Genomic DNA, 15,216 nt, shown 5'->3' with positions numbered 1-15,216 from the left:
ATGGAGTGTATTGGAGGCCGCCGCAGACGGAACTCTATGGTTGAAGCCACTTCCGGGTCCCGCTGTGGCGCGCCCCCTATAGGTAGTGATCTGCTGCTGGTACAGGATCTCCTGCTTGGGGTTGGACTAGAAGACCTCCAAGTTCCCTTCCTGATCTATTCTGACAATACATATTTTGATAGCAGTCTAGCATTCCATAAGGATGCCATATGAGATGTGACTTGAGCTTTAGAAAATGCCAAAGTTACATCTAGCAGCACATACCAAGATGGCTGTAGAGGCCAGTGGCTGATAATTAATTCTCTGGCTGGAGAATTCTGGGAGTTGAAATCCACAAGTCTTAAAGTTGCCAAGTTTGGGAACCACTGCTTTAAAGACTAAGGAATTGATTATCATGCTACTGTTCTCCATCATGTTCCGCTTCATTCTACGCCTGCTGACATAGCGAACACTTCCCATTCTGACATCTCTGCATCTGTACCACAAGCCCATTTTGTTCACGGATAAGGATGAAAATGTTCAGGGAAGTTAAAGGTGAATCCTCCTTTGGGAAAGCCCTCAATCCATTCAGAAGGCATTCTTAGCTGAAATGCTGTATCAAGTATTTGACAGGTCAAGGAACAGAAAACAGAGCTAATCTGTTCTCTTTTCCCCCAGAGGACAATGAGTGGAATTCTGTAAGAAAACAGGTTTCAGCTCAACGTTAGGAAAATAGCTTTCCAGTGGATGGTGAAACAGCAATAAGGATGTAATTACCCTCTGCGGTGTGTAGATGTTGTTATTGTGGTTTGTTTACAAGACAACCAGTTAGGTGTAGTGATTAATGCTTCTGGCTAGAAACTGGACGACACAAAGCCAAGCTGGGTGACCTTGGGCCAGCCCCTCTCTCTCAGCCCTAGTATAGGAAGTTAAAACCCACCCCTCTCCTAGAAAAATGAAATATCTTGGGGAATATTGAAAAGGCAGAATATTATGTTTCCCTGGAAAAGAAATGGAAACAGGCAGGAAACAGACTCACTCTTAATAGCCCCCACCATTATCAATGGGCCACCAAAGGGCCTGAGCCAGTCTATTCTACATAACAAAGATCCCCCCCTTCAGCTCCAGGGTGATGGGAATAATGCATGATAGTATTAGCCATTTACCCAACTCGCCACATGGCATCTGGGAACTCAACCAAACCTGGACTCAAAGCACAGCCTAGAGAGTTGTCCCTGCATGGCCCCATGGGAGTCTGACAACCAATCAGAATACAAGATCAAGATCAAAGCCCAGAAAGGGCATAAAACCAGGGACTTTCAGCATCTCAGTCTCTCTGTCTTCTTCACCCAATATCTGGAAGCATTTGATTCCCCCTTTTCTGTTCAGGAACTCAAGCCATGGGTTCCTGTTCTATCATCAAACCATCTTTCCAAGCAGCCTCCATGTTTCCAGTATCTTTTCCCCCACTTGGAACTGAACCCAGAAGGACATTTCTTTCAACACTAGCAAGAAGATTAAAATGGAATGGGGTGGGGTGGGGCGGAGTCAGTGGTGGGATTCAAATAATTTACCAACCAGTTCTCTGCCCTAATGATGAGCTGGGTAGGCGTGGCTTGGTGGTCATGTGATCGTGTGGGCGTGGCCAACTCAAGGTCACTCACATCGATGGGCGCTTCGCCTTAGCTGTTAGAATGTAATAAGGGTTAACCGGACAGGCAGTTTCTGTAAACAGGGCAATAAAGATGAGGCTAGAAACAACACCAAAATGTTTCCTTCCTGCCTTCCTTACAGGATTAGCCCTGTAAAGTGGGGGGGAAAAAAAGATTTCTTCCAACAACCAGTTCTCCGAACTGCTTAGAAAGTTAACAACCGGTTCTTCCGAATAGGTGCGAACTGGCTGAATCCCACCACTGGGCGGAGTAGAATGGAATGGAATGGAATGGAATACAATACAATACAATGGAATACAATACAATACAATGGAATGGAACACAATACAATACAATGGAATACAATACAATACAATGGAATTGAACACAATACAATGGAATACAATACAATACAAAGGTAGGGTAGGGTAGAATATTTGTGACGGTTCCACCACAAATGCGCGAATGACAAAAGCGCGCCTGACTAAACCGTGGTGACAAAACCGTGCCGACAAAACCACGCGCCGAATGAGCGACGAATGAGCCCGGAAGCGCGCCGACAACAGCGTGCCGACAGAAGCGTGCTGTAACCTAACCCTAAACCTAACCCTAACCCTAAACCTAACCCTAAACCTAACCCTAAACCTAACCCTAAACCTAACCCTAAACCTAACCCTAAACCTAACCCTAAACCTAACCCTAACCCTAACCCTAACCCTAACCCTAACCCTTAACCTAACCCTAACCCTAACCCTAAACCTAACCCTAACCCTAACCCTAAACCTAAACCTAAACCTTAACTTAACTTAAATCGCACTTCTGTCGGCACGCTGTTGTCGTCGCGCTGTTGTCGACGCGCTTTTGACATCGCGGTTTTAGCACCGCGGTTTTGTCGGCGCGCTTATGACGTTCGCGCTTTTGTCGGGTCACGATTTGTGACGTTTGCAGTATCCTGAGATCACGTGATCCACTTTTGTGACCTTCTGACAAGCAAAGTCAATGGGGAAGCCAGATTCGCTTAACCACAGTGTTACTAACTTAAAAACTTCACTTCACAGCTGTGGCAAGAAAGGTCATAAAATAGGACCAATAATCTCAATTATCTTGCTTAGCAACAGAAATGCGGGGCTGAATTGTGGTCATAAGTTGATGGCTACCTGTACAGAGGAGGAGGAAAATTATAGTGTGACTGTGGCCCAGTGGTGGGTTCCGGATCCCGCTGCAACCGGTATGGTGCAACGGGGCCCAGCGTCCCCCACATGCACGTGTGCAGCGCGCGCATGCATCCTTATCTCCTGCGACACTCTGCGATGCCTCCGCGACACTCCAGCTGCTCAACAGAGAGTCACGCAGGCGCTGTACGTTCCATGCGTGTGCACGGAAGCGCCGAAGAGCTCAAATACAGGTAAGGCGCTCGGGCGGGCCCTCCGGAGCACTATACTGGAACAGTAGCCGGTGCTCGAGGCAGGCACCGGTACGCCCGTACCCACCACTGCTGTGGCCCTATTTGAAAACACAGGGGAAACAATTCGAGGCATATATAAATTCTTCTTAAGCTCTTCTCAATTAGAGTTAGTGTGGGAAGTTAGCACTCACCCCTCTTGTAGGAAAATGAAATATTTTAGGAAATATTAAGAGGGCAGAATGTTTTTCCTAAAAAGGAGGCAGAAACTCAGCCTCCTTAACACATACCTTTGTCAATGGGCCATTAAGGCCTGAGCCAGTCTATTCTACATAACAAAGATCTACCTCCTTCAGGCAGAGCCATAGTAGGAATCCCAAAGCCCTTTCATTACATCATCACCCAGCAAGAGTCAACCAAGCTTGGGACTCAGGACAGCCTACAGAATTGTCCCTGCATGGCCCTATGGGAGTCTGACAACCAATCAGAATACAAGCTCAAATTCAAAAGCCCAGAGAGGGCATAAAACCAGGGCATTCTCAGCATCTCTTCCAGGACCTCAAACCATCTGGTCCTGTCCATCATCAATAAAACTTCTTTCGAAGCAACTTCCATGAATCCGGTGTCTTTTTCCCCACTTGGAACCGAACCCAGAAGGACGTTAGTTCCAACATTAGGAAAGATGAATAGAAAAACACTTCATTTCGCTGCAGCATTAAAAGTCTACCCAGCTGAAATATCACATCTAAGAAGAAGAAGACGGTGTTTACTTTAAGCAAAAGAGAGAGAGAGAGATCCCTAATAGTATATTGTGGAGGCAAAATTGAAGCTCTTAGGCAAATAAATAGTTGCAAATCGGTTTTAAATGTGTGTGGCATTTTGCCTGCTCTAGCATTAAGGCTTATTGTCTAATGTCTGTGTCTAATTTGTTGGGGGTGGGGTAATGTAAGGAGCTCTTTAGGAGGTGATAATGATAAAGGATTTAATGGGGAAAAGACCAACTTTAGGGCCAAACAGATGTAGAATGGAGCCAAACGCTGGAATTCAGATTGAAATTTGCAATGTTGCCTCTTATTTCCCAAAAGGAGATAGGTATATTGTAGATTTCCACATTTAAATGTATATGACATAGGGCTGTGATGATGGGAAACCTATGGCACGCGTGCCACAGGCGCCACGCGGAGCCATTTCTGAGGGCCCGCAAGATTTACGGTCTCGATTTTCAGCCGTTTTTCACCATTCCAAAAACTTCCGGTTTGCGTGTTGTGCCGTTTTTCGCCCTCCCCTGGCTCCTACAAAGCCTCTGGACCCTGCGTAGGGCAATAAAAACTACCAGGCCCATCGGAAGTCAGAAAACAGGCCATTTTCGCCCTCCCCAGGCTCCAAGAAAAGCTGTGTGCGCATGGCTGGGGCAGCAGGGGGGGTCACACACGTATGCGCAAGAGGCACGGTGTGGGGAGGGCATTAAATTACGGGGGGGTGGGCATGCATGCTTTTGGCAGCCGAGGTGAAAAAGGTTTGCCGTCACTGACATAGTGGTAGTCTATGACACAGCAGTTCATATTCCGTAGTGACCATTCGAAGTTGTAACTGCACTGAAAAAAGTGAGTTATTATTGGTTTTCACAGTTACGACCCTTTCAATATTCCCGTGGTCACTTGGTCATATTTAGGATGGTTGCAGTGCCTTGGGGTCATGAGATCCCACTGTAGGAAATAAGTGCCCACTTCTCTCCTAGAAAAATGAGATATTTTAGGAGACATTAAAAGGACAGAATATTTCCCCTTAAAAGGGAGGCAGAAACTCAGCTCCCCCCTCCCACACCTTTGTCAATCGGCCGTTAAGGCCTGAGCCAGTCTAACTGTACATAACAAAGATCTACCTCCTTCAGGCAGAGCCATAATAGGAATCCCAAAGCCTTTTCATTACATCATCACCCCGCAAGAGTCAACCAAGCTTGGGACTCAGGACAGCCTACAGGGTTGCCCCTGCATGGCCCCATGGGAGTCTGAACAACCAATCAGAATACAAGCTCAAATTCCAAGCCCAACAGAAGGTATAAATCAGGGGTGAAATTCAGCAGGTTCTGACAGGTTCTGGAGAACAGATAGCGGAAATTTTGAGTAGTTTGGAGAAATACCACCTCTGGCTGACCCCTGAGTGTAGTGGGAATAGGGCTTTTGCAGTATCCTTCCCCTGGAGTGGGGTGGGAATAGGGATTTTGCATATCCTTCCCCTGGAGTGGAGTGGGAATGGGGATTTTGCAGTATCCTTCCCCTGGAGTGGGGTGGGAATAGGGATTTTGCATATCCTTACCCTGGAGTGGAGTGGGAATAGGGATTTTGCAGTATCCTTCCCCTGGAGTAGAGTGGGAATAGGGATTTTGCAGTATCCTTCCCCTGGAGTGGAGTGGGAATAGGGATTTTGCAGTATCCTTACCCTGGAGTGGAGTGGGAATAGGGATTTTGCAGTATCCTTACCCTGCCATGCCCACCAAGCCACGCCCACAGAACCGGTAGTATACCACTGGTATAAAAATCAATCTCTCCCTCCCTCCCTCCCTCCCTCCCTCCCTCTCTCTCTCTCTCATCATGCGGTCCTCAAATCATGTGGTCCTGTCCACCATTAAAACCATCTTTCCAAACAGCCGCCATGTTTCCAGTATCTTTTTCCCCATTTGGAACTGAACCCAGATGGATGTTATTTCCAACACCCTTTTGCAACCTTCTGACAAACCAAGCCTTCCCTGGGGATACAAGGTGGAAGAATGCAGATTCTGACGGAAGTGCTGGGGAGTAGGAATCATATGGGTCCGTGATGGCAAACAGGTGGCACCCGGAGCCCTATCTGCGGGCACACCAGCCGTTGTCTCAGCTCCATTCCATCGTGTATGCGCACGCACCTCCCGTCAGCCAGCTGGTTTTAGGGTCTCTGCCCTGCATGCATTGTGGGGGGGGGGTGGAGCATGTGCAGGAGACTTCCTCTTCGATTCCTGCAGGTAAAGAGCCCGGTAAAGATCATTGAATGCCATTTTGCATGGTCAACTGCAGCTCTGGAGCACAAGCCTGCAGCTTGCATATCTTTGTTGATGGTGTCTTGCCATCTCTGTTTTGGATGCCCGCGAGGTCGCCAGCCACTGACTTCTACTTGGTAGGCAGTCTATGCCACAGTGGAAGGTGCTGCTCTCTGGACATCTCCATACCACCAGAGTCATCCTTCTCTCGTCTTACAGCATCCCCAGGGTCACGTGTTCAAGATTCAGAGGCTTGGCAACCGACTCGATGCTACTTGCCATGTCGTGCGATCCCCTTTTGCGACCTCCTGAACAAGCAAAGTCGATGGAGAAACCCGATTCACTTAACAGCCGTGGTACGAACTTAAGAACTGCAGGGATTCCCTTAAGAAATGTGGCGAGAAAATGTCGTAAAATGGGGCAAAACCGACATAACCGATTTCACACTTAGCGACAGAAATCTTGGGCTCAATTGTGGTCGTACGTTGAGGACTTCCTGTACACCTGTTTTCCTATCTTATCAAGAGTTTTTTTTCCTAACTGTTCAACATCAGTTGGCTGCATTGGCAGATTTTATAAGCGTCTCCCACTCTCAAACACACACACACACACACAAGTCTCAATCTGAGCATTTTAGCTGCATATTTCTGGCACCCATGTGGATAAAGAGCCCACACCAATTTCTGCTCCCTTTGCATACTAAAAAACCTGAAATAATCATGGCAATTAGAGATAATTACAGTTATTTTGAAGTAGAAATTCAGGCTGGAATTCAACTAGGCATCAAGGAGAGGGAAGGAGAAGGGGGAAGGAGGGGGGGAAGGAAGGCAGGAGGAGGGGGATTAAATTTGGCGAGGGGGAATGGCTGTGTTTCTCATGCAAAAACTGCTCCCTGCTTCCCTTGGCTATGTACAAATTGTGCATAAATCACGCCATGCAAGACAATTGCTTTGGAAACTAATTTCTTCAGCCTGGCAGGAAAGTTTCTTCTGCAAAAGCCTTAAGCAGCTCGGAAAATGTTTTGGAGCCACACAAAATGCTTCCCACCACCGCTGTTCACAGGTGCCTCCCTTTGCATGCATGTTCAGGCACTGATGATTGCATAGAAACAAGAATTGGGCGAAGAAACATGCCAAACACTTGTTACTCACCACAGCAACTGGCATGTGTACACAGTTGCGTCCCTACCTGGACCGGGAGGCGCTCGCAACAGTCACTCACACCCTTGTGACCTCAAGACTGGACTACTGCAATGCGCTCTACATGGGGCAGCCCTTGAAGAGTATTCGGAGACTTCAACTCGTCCAGAACGCAGCCGCGTGAGCGATTGTGGGTGCACCTCGGTACACCCACATTACACCTATCCTCCGCGAGCTGCACTGGTTACCGATCAGTCTCCGGATACGCTTCAAGATGCTAGTCGTAACTTATAAAGCCCTTCATGGTATTGGATCTGGGTACTTGAGAGACCGCCTGCTGCCAATTACCTCCCACAGACCCATTAGATCTCACAGGGTTGGCCTCCTCCGGGTGCCATCTACCAGCCAATGCCACCTGGCTATTACCCGGGGGAGGGCCTTCTCTGTGGCAGCTCCGGCCCTCTGGAATGAACTCCCCGCAGGGATTCGGACCCTCACCTCTCTCCAGGCCTTCCGAAAAGCCGCCAAAACCTGGCTTTGCCGGCAGGCCTGGGGGTGATGAGTTCCCTCCCCTCTCGACATGTATGGTTGTGCGACTGTTGTCTACTTTTATTATTTGTATTTTGTGTTTTTATGTTCCCCTTTTTCCCCCTTGAATTGTTCGCCGCCCTGAGTCCTCCCGGAGAAGGGTGGCATACAAATAATACAATACAATACAATACAATACAATACAATACAATACAATACAATACAATACAATACAATACAATACAATACAATACAATACAATATGTGTGCGCACATTAGGGCCCTCAAGACCTACCCAGCTGGGAGACAAGGAGGACATATACACAGCTATCTTTTTTTTTATAAAGATTTTTATTAACAAACATGTAAAATACACACACACAAAAGTTAGACGTACACCACATTTATACAATACAATACGAACAGGAACTTCCTGTTTTTTATAATAGGAATCATCAATCGATACCGCTCACCTTATATTATTTCCCCTTCTATTGTATTTCATTTGGATTTCACCATTCTTAACCCTCTTAACCCTCTTATTTTACTCATAACTATTATTTTTGAGTTTTGTTATATTCTTTCATTGATTTTTGTTTCTTTCCTCCACCCACCTATACCATTTATCCCATATCTGGTAGAATTCTGATTCTTCCTTTCCCTGGATTTCTTTAGTTAGTTTGTCCATTTCGGCACAGTCCATAATCTTTCTTATTATTTCATCTTTGCTTGGGATTAATTTGTTTTTCCATTTCTGGGCAAAGGCAATCCTTGCCGCCGTAATTATATGTAGTATTAAATACTGGATTTCTTTTTTGTATTTCACAGACATAATTCCTAATAAAAAAAAACTTCAGGTTTCCATTCTATTTTAACCTGTGTTATTGCCTCCAGCCAATTTTTGATCCTTTTCCAAAAAAAATTTGCCTCCTCACAGGTCCACCATAAATAGTAATACGTTCCGTGTATTGATTCACATTTCCATTATTTTGGGGAGGTATTTGTTAAAATTTTAGCTAACCTTGTTGGTGCCAGGTGCCATCTGTAAAACATTTTGTACTGGTTTTCCAGCTATCTTTAAGGCTAGTTCTGAGGTTTGTTTATTAGGGCCAGAAGCATTTAATAGAACAACCAATTAAATATGAACCAACAGTGTGCGGCAACAGCCAAAAAAGCCAATTAATAGAGGGATACAATCAAGATAAAGTGAGGTACTAAAACCTTAGTAAGACCACACCTAGAGGGGGATGCAGTGGCTAAGACTCTGAGCTTGTCGATCAGAAAGGTTGGTGGTTCGAATCCCTAGTACCGCGTAACCAAGTGAGCTCCCATTCCTTGTCCCAGCTTCTGCCAACCTAGCAGTTCAAAAGCATGTAAATGCAAGTGGAAAAACAGGAACTACCTTTGATGGGAAGGTAACAGCGTTCCGTGCGCCTTCGGCGTTTAGTTATGCCGGCCACATGACCACGGAGACATCTTCAGACAGCGCTGGCTTTTTGGCTTTGAAATGGAGATGAGTACTGCCCCCTAGAGTCTGGAATGACTAGCACATATGTGTGAGGGGAACCTTTACCTAAGACCACACCTAGAATACGGCATCCAGTTTTGGTCACCACGCTATAAAAAAGATGTTGAGATTCTAGAACGAGTGCAGAAAAGAGCAAGAAAGATGATTAGGGGACTGGAGGCTACAACACATGATGAATGTTGCAGAGACTGGGCATGGCTAGTCCAGTGAAGAGAAGGACCAGGGGAGACATGATACTGCTATTGAGAATATTGCCACAGAGAGGAGGGGGGGGCAAGCTATTTTCCAAGGCTCCCGAAGGCCAGACAAGGAATAATGGATGGAAACTGAACAAGGAGAGATTCAACGTGGAAATAAGGAGAAACTTTCTGACACTGAGAACAATCAACCCATGGGACAGACGTTGCCTTCAGAAGTTGTGGGAGCTTCATCAGTGGAAGCTTTCAAGAAGAGGCTGGACTGCCATCTGTCAGAAATGGTGTAGGGTCTCCTGCTTGGAGGTGGGGTTGGACTAGATGACCTAGATTTGTCCCTTCCAAACTCTGTTAATTTGTTAATCCCCAATTAAAATAAGGCATACTATATAACATAAAGTTTAAAATATCAAATACTAGCTTAAAATAGGTGCACATTAAAGAGATCTTGCCCAGAAACTAGCAACATGAATTACATTCCTCCATCACACTGCCATGAGGTCCTCAGGTGTGCCCTGATCCGGGGGGGGGGGGAGACAAAGGACAGGTAGATAGCTATGTGTTGTTTGCAAGTCAATACAATTGCGAAGAGCAGAAGCCACCAGATAGCCCCATCAGTTCAGAGTGTCTCTCTAGATCTTCTACCCGTGCACAGTCTATTCAATGATTTCTGTTGTGGCCTAGCAGGAGCCGTTGGAGCTGCCACCAGACTCCGACAGCGAGGGGCCCTATGAGTCAGCCCTGGAGGATGTGGAGGACCCTGGACAGGGTTCCGACTCCGAGCAGGGCGCAGAGAGACTGGTTGGCCACCAGGTGGTGCCTGAGCCTTGGATCAGTGGGGAGGAGACAAGGGACAGTGATCCAGAAACAAACAGTGAGTTGTTCCGGGATGCACGCCGTCGAAGAGCTACTCGGCGTCAAGAACAACTACGTAATTACAGGAGGTAATTACACTCAGCTGATGGTCATTAGGCCCCTCTCCAGACTATAAAAAAGACTGCTAGTGCCACACCCTTCTTGCAGAAGTAAACGCTTTGACTGAAGAGAAACTAACTTGGCAGGCTGAATTGCTGCCAAGGTTTGTCGGACTTGCTGCCAAGGTCCTTATCTGTTTATTTACTTGGCTTTCAGCCACCGAGATTCTGGTCTTGTTATTAAAGGACATTCCATTTACGCTTGTCTCGGCTTTCGTTACTGGACGGAGGGAGGGGGTCAGAACAGATTTCCATACTTGTGAAGCTGTGGGGCGAAGGCAGAGTATTGGAAATGGCAAGAGAAAAGTCTTACCTTGGACCCCCGCCATAGCAACATGCCCAAAACATAAGCCCTAATCAGCATGGTGGTAGTTGTTAAGTGGACCTGTTTTACTTGATGCACCACGATTTTTTGCCAGAAACCGGAAGTAAACACCTAAATTGGCAAAAACTGCTAAAAATGTCATGTGGCTGTGAGACACCGCAAATGTCCATAAATGGGAGCGGATTGCTAAGTGCCCAATGTGTGATCATGTGACTGGGCGGGGGGACACACAGCTTTTTGGGACTCCAGAACCAGGTTGTACTCTGGAGAGGTTCATTGTAATTCGGTCGCTAGGCTAGAACTAACTGTATAAAGGAACTTACGTCCCCAAGATGGTATATGCAGGGATGTTTCTTGAGAAGAGTGCCGGTTAATGGGCATTTCTTGGTATAGTTTAAACCAGGGGTCCCCAACCTTGGCAACTTTAAGACTTGTGGACTTCAACTCCCAGAGTTCCTCAGCCAGCTTTGCTTGCTTCTTGGGAGGAAAGCTATGGCAGATCTAGACAGCATACTAAAAAGCAGAGACATCCCCCTGCCAACAAAAGTGCGTCTAGTCAAGGCTCTGGTTTTCCCAGTTGCAATGGATGGCTGTGAAGTTTGGGCCATAAGGAAGGCTGAGAGCCAAAGAATGGAGGCCTTTGGACTCTGGTGCTGGAGAAGACTCCTGCGAGTCCCTTGGACTGCAAGGCGATCCAACCGGTCAGTCCTAGAGGAGATCCACCCTGACTGCTCTTTAGAAGGCCAGATCCTGAAGAGGAAACTCAAAAGAGTTTTGGCCACCTTATGAGAAGGAAGGATTCCCTGGAGAAGAGCCCAATGCTGGGGAAAATGGGAGGGCAAAAGAAGGAGACGACCTTCTACTAAGCATTAAACCAGAAAACATAAGCAGTTCAATATGGCATTTGAGCCTACATATAATTGTGGCCGCAAGAATAACTTATGCACAATTTTGGAAATCCACTACCATACCGTCGGAAGATGCTATAATTAAAAAGATTTATGAATGTGCAGAAATGGACAGAATGACGGGTTGACTGAGGGACAAAGAGAAATGGAACATTATCTTAGCTGGAACCTATGGTATATGTGGGCGACAAGGAGAACAGCAGGGACTTAAAATGGGGAAAGTTAACATGGGTATTGTAATAGATCCCTGAACTTTGCAGTGAGAAGATGTGGCTTAGAGACCTAACAATGAGGAAGGAAAGAAAAAGTTGGGCTGTGAATGACTGTCACCGCGGGGGGGGGGGGGGGGTTGTATGTTTAAAACTGTATTTGTATCTGTATGTTTTACGCTTAAAAAAAAAAGTATAACTAATGAATGCCGATACAAAAGGCTGTATATTTACTTTATATTATGTATGATTTGTCTTTCTTATGTTGCTGTATTTTTCTTTCTGTTTTTTAAAGGTAATAATGTTTAATAAAAATTATTAAAAAAAAAAAAAAGAAGGGGATGACAGAGAATGAGGTGGCTGGATGGAGTCACCGAAGCAGAAGGTGGGAGCTTCAATGGACTCCAGAGGATGGTAGAGGACAGGAAGGCCTGGAGGAACATTGTCCATGGGGTCGCGATGGGTCGGACACAACTTCACAACTAACAATGCTGGGAGTAGCTGATGGGTTAGAGGGAAGATCCACACCCCCTGCTCTTTAGTATTTAATGTTTAATCGTTTTTGTATTATGGTGTGAGCCCCCCAGAGTTGCTATAATAGCCAGAAGGGTGGCATATAAATTTAACAGTCATAAAGATGACCCTGAGTACAGATAATCCTCATCACAATTGAGCCCAAAATGTCTGTTGGTAAGCGAGTTAAGAACATGAATCTTGCCTCGTTTTACGACCTCATTGCCACAATTAAGTAAATCGCTGCAGTTAAGTAACGCGGTTAAGTGAATCTGGCTTCCGCACTAACTTTGTCAGGTCACTAAAAGTGATCACACGATCCCAGGACACGGCGACTGTCATAAATTAGTTGCAAGGCGTCTGGATTTTGATCACAGGGATGCTGCAACAGTCACAAGTATGAAAAAAACGATGATGGGACTTTTTCCACTGTCGCTAAATGAACTGTTAAGGATTACCTGTAACTTAGCGTCTCTCCCACAATACCCCAAATTGTGTACATCAGGGATCCTCAAACTTTTTAAACGGGGGGGCCAATTCATGGTCACTCAGGCTGTTGGGGGGGGGGGCTGGATGGGGCATGCGTGCTGGCTAGGTGGTCACGTGACTGGGTGGGCGTGGCCAACTTAACAGACCATTATACAATGCACAAATTAAAACTTCAATTGGTTTTGCTCCTGGGGGTTGCTTGTTGCTCTTTTGGGTTGACTTTTCTTGTTACTAAATCATTTTCTTCAGTTGTTTAAGAGTCTAGTGGTCCACTTCAGGAATCTTAGTTCTGCAGCAATTCTTCTCAGCCCCAAGGAGCTTACAATCAACAAGTCTACCTGTCTCTTTCTCTCTCCATCTTCTGGAGGCCAAAAATTTTAGCCCTTTTTTTTTTTTGGTCAAAAACGGGCTAAAATTGCCTGGATTTTTTTTGGCTTCCTTGGGCATCCATGCACCTCGTTTTTCACACACACCCCACCCCCAGAGCGTCTCTGCAGGCCAAAATTGTTGACCTTACCTACCAGTTCCAGCCAGTGGGGAATGCAAAGGTACCAGATTTTTCAGAGTATAAGACACACTTTTTCCCCTCAAGAGGGTGAAAATCTGGGTGCATCTTATCCACTGAATACAGCATTTTTGGCCTCCCAAAACCCCGCCTCCTTTGCAAAAATGGAGTGCTCCTGGGGATGGCAAAAATGAGCAAAAAATGGGCAATCTTTTGCTCGTTTTTGCCCCCCCCCCCCAGCCCCCAGGAGCCCTGGAAGCCTATTAAAGGCTATGCATGGCTTTTTTTGACAAAAAACAGGCCCATTTTTGTGAAAAACGGGCCATTTTGGGGAGGTCTGCAGAGTGCAAAAACTGTTTTGTTTTTTTAAAATTTGCCTCTTCAAAATCTTGGTGCATCTTATACTCCAAAAACAAAAAAACCTGTAAATTCTATGCTTGGCTGAAGGGTGGGGGGCCGGGGAGATGTGGGCAGGGCAGCCTCATGGTCCTGTGTGGGCTGGATTAGTGGCTTCGGTGATAGTTCGAGGAGCCTTGGTGTACATATTCCACTCCAACCCTCACACATCCCAAAAACAAAACTCAACACCGTTCTTAAATGTGTCAATTCGATTTTAATGTTTTTGAAAAATAAAAAGGGGTTAGTCTGAGCAACTGCGGTTAGGATGGGAAGGATTCGTTTTCTCGTCCTCCATGAAGTGAGCTTATTCACAGTTAGTCTCATGCACAGAATTAAAAGCAACAAGGCCAAGTCTTCTCATTTTTATTTCCAACGAAGGGCGGTGTGTTCCTGTAGGATGACGCCCCTAGGAACCCCAGGCACTTACTTTGCCTCCCTGCCCTCCTTGGATGGAAAAAAGAAATATCAGTAAACATTGAACACAACAGCCGTTGCAACTTTTAACATTTGTTTTGTTTCATGAAACAAGTTTCTACGGGAAGCCTGTGGGTTTTTGGCTTGTTTTGGATTCGGCACACACTTACGATTCAGGGCACGACAAAACCGCGCTCGACTAAAGCGCACCCGATTAAACCGCGTCGCTGACGTCAACAGGGCGACAACAGCCAGCGCAGAGAAAGAAGGGCGCTTTAAATAGCGCTTTGAAAGCAAGCCGATTCAAGTTAAGGTAAGGGTTAGATTTAGGGTTAGGGTTAAGGGTTAGGATTAGGTTTAGGTTAAGGGTTAGGTTTAGGTTAAGGGTTATGTTTAGGGTTATGTTTAGGATTTGGTTTAGGGGGGTTAGGTTTAGGGGTTAATTTTAGGTTTAGCGTTTACAGCGTGTTTCTGTCTCCGCGCTGTTGTCGCCCTGTGATGACATCAGCTACGCGGTTTCGTCGAGCGCGCTTTAGTCGAACGCGGTTTTGTGGTGGAACCCTTACGATTTGGATCTGTCTTCTTCTTTCAGACACAGCCCCCTCCCCTATAAATGAGGGGGGGGTGGACTGCCCTATTTCTTTAACCAGTAACTTCGGGTATCGAATAGAAAGACAGGGGACGTACTCTTACATTCTGAGCCCGCGGCGTCCCAAGGGTGCTTTTTTTCTCCTTCAAAAGACAATTAATTGGACTTTGTTTTTTCCTCGAAGACGTTTCGCTTCTCATATCCAAGAAGCTTCTTCCGTTCTTGGGTGAGAAGCGAAAGGTTTTCAAAAGAAAACTACAAGGAAGTCCAGTTGCCCTTGGAAAAAGCACCTTTGGGACAACCATGGTCTGGATGGCTGAGAATCTCTCCATGAATCCAGGAGTTAAAAGTGCTCCTTCAGTATAGTCTTCTTGTTTTTAGAGAACTGCTGCCCCCCCGTGGCACGACAAAACCGCGCTCGACTAAAGCGCGCCCGATTAAACCGCGTCGCTGACG

Source organism: Thamnophis elegans, chromosome 4 (assembly GCF_009769535.1).
Source record: "Thamnophis elegans isolate rThaEle1 chromosome 4, rThaEle1.pri, whole genome shotgun sequence".
NCBI classification, from domain to species: domain Eukaryota; kingdom Metazoa; phylum Chordata; class Lepidosauria; order Squamata; family Colubridae; genus Thamnophis; species Thamnophis elegans.
The sequence above is the reverse complement of the archived record's forward strand: the minus strand, read 5'-3'. Positions refer to the sequence as shown.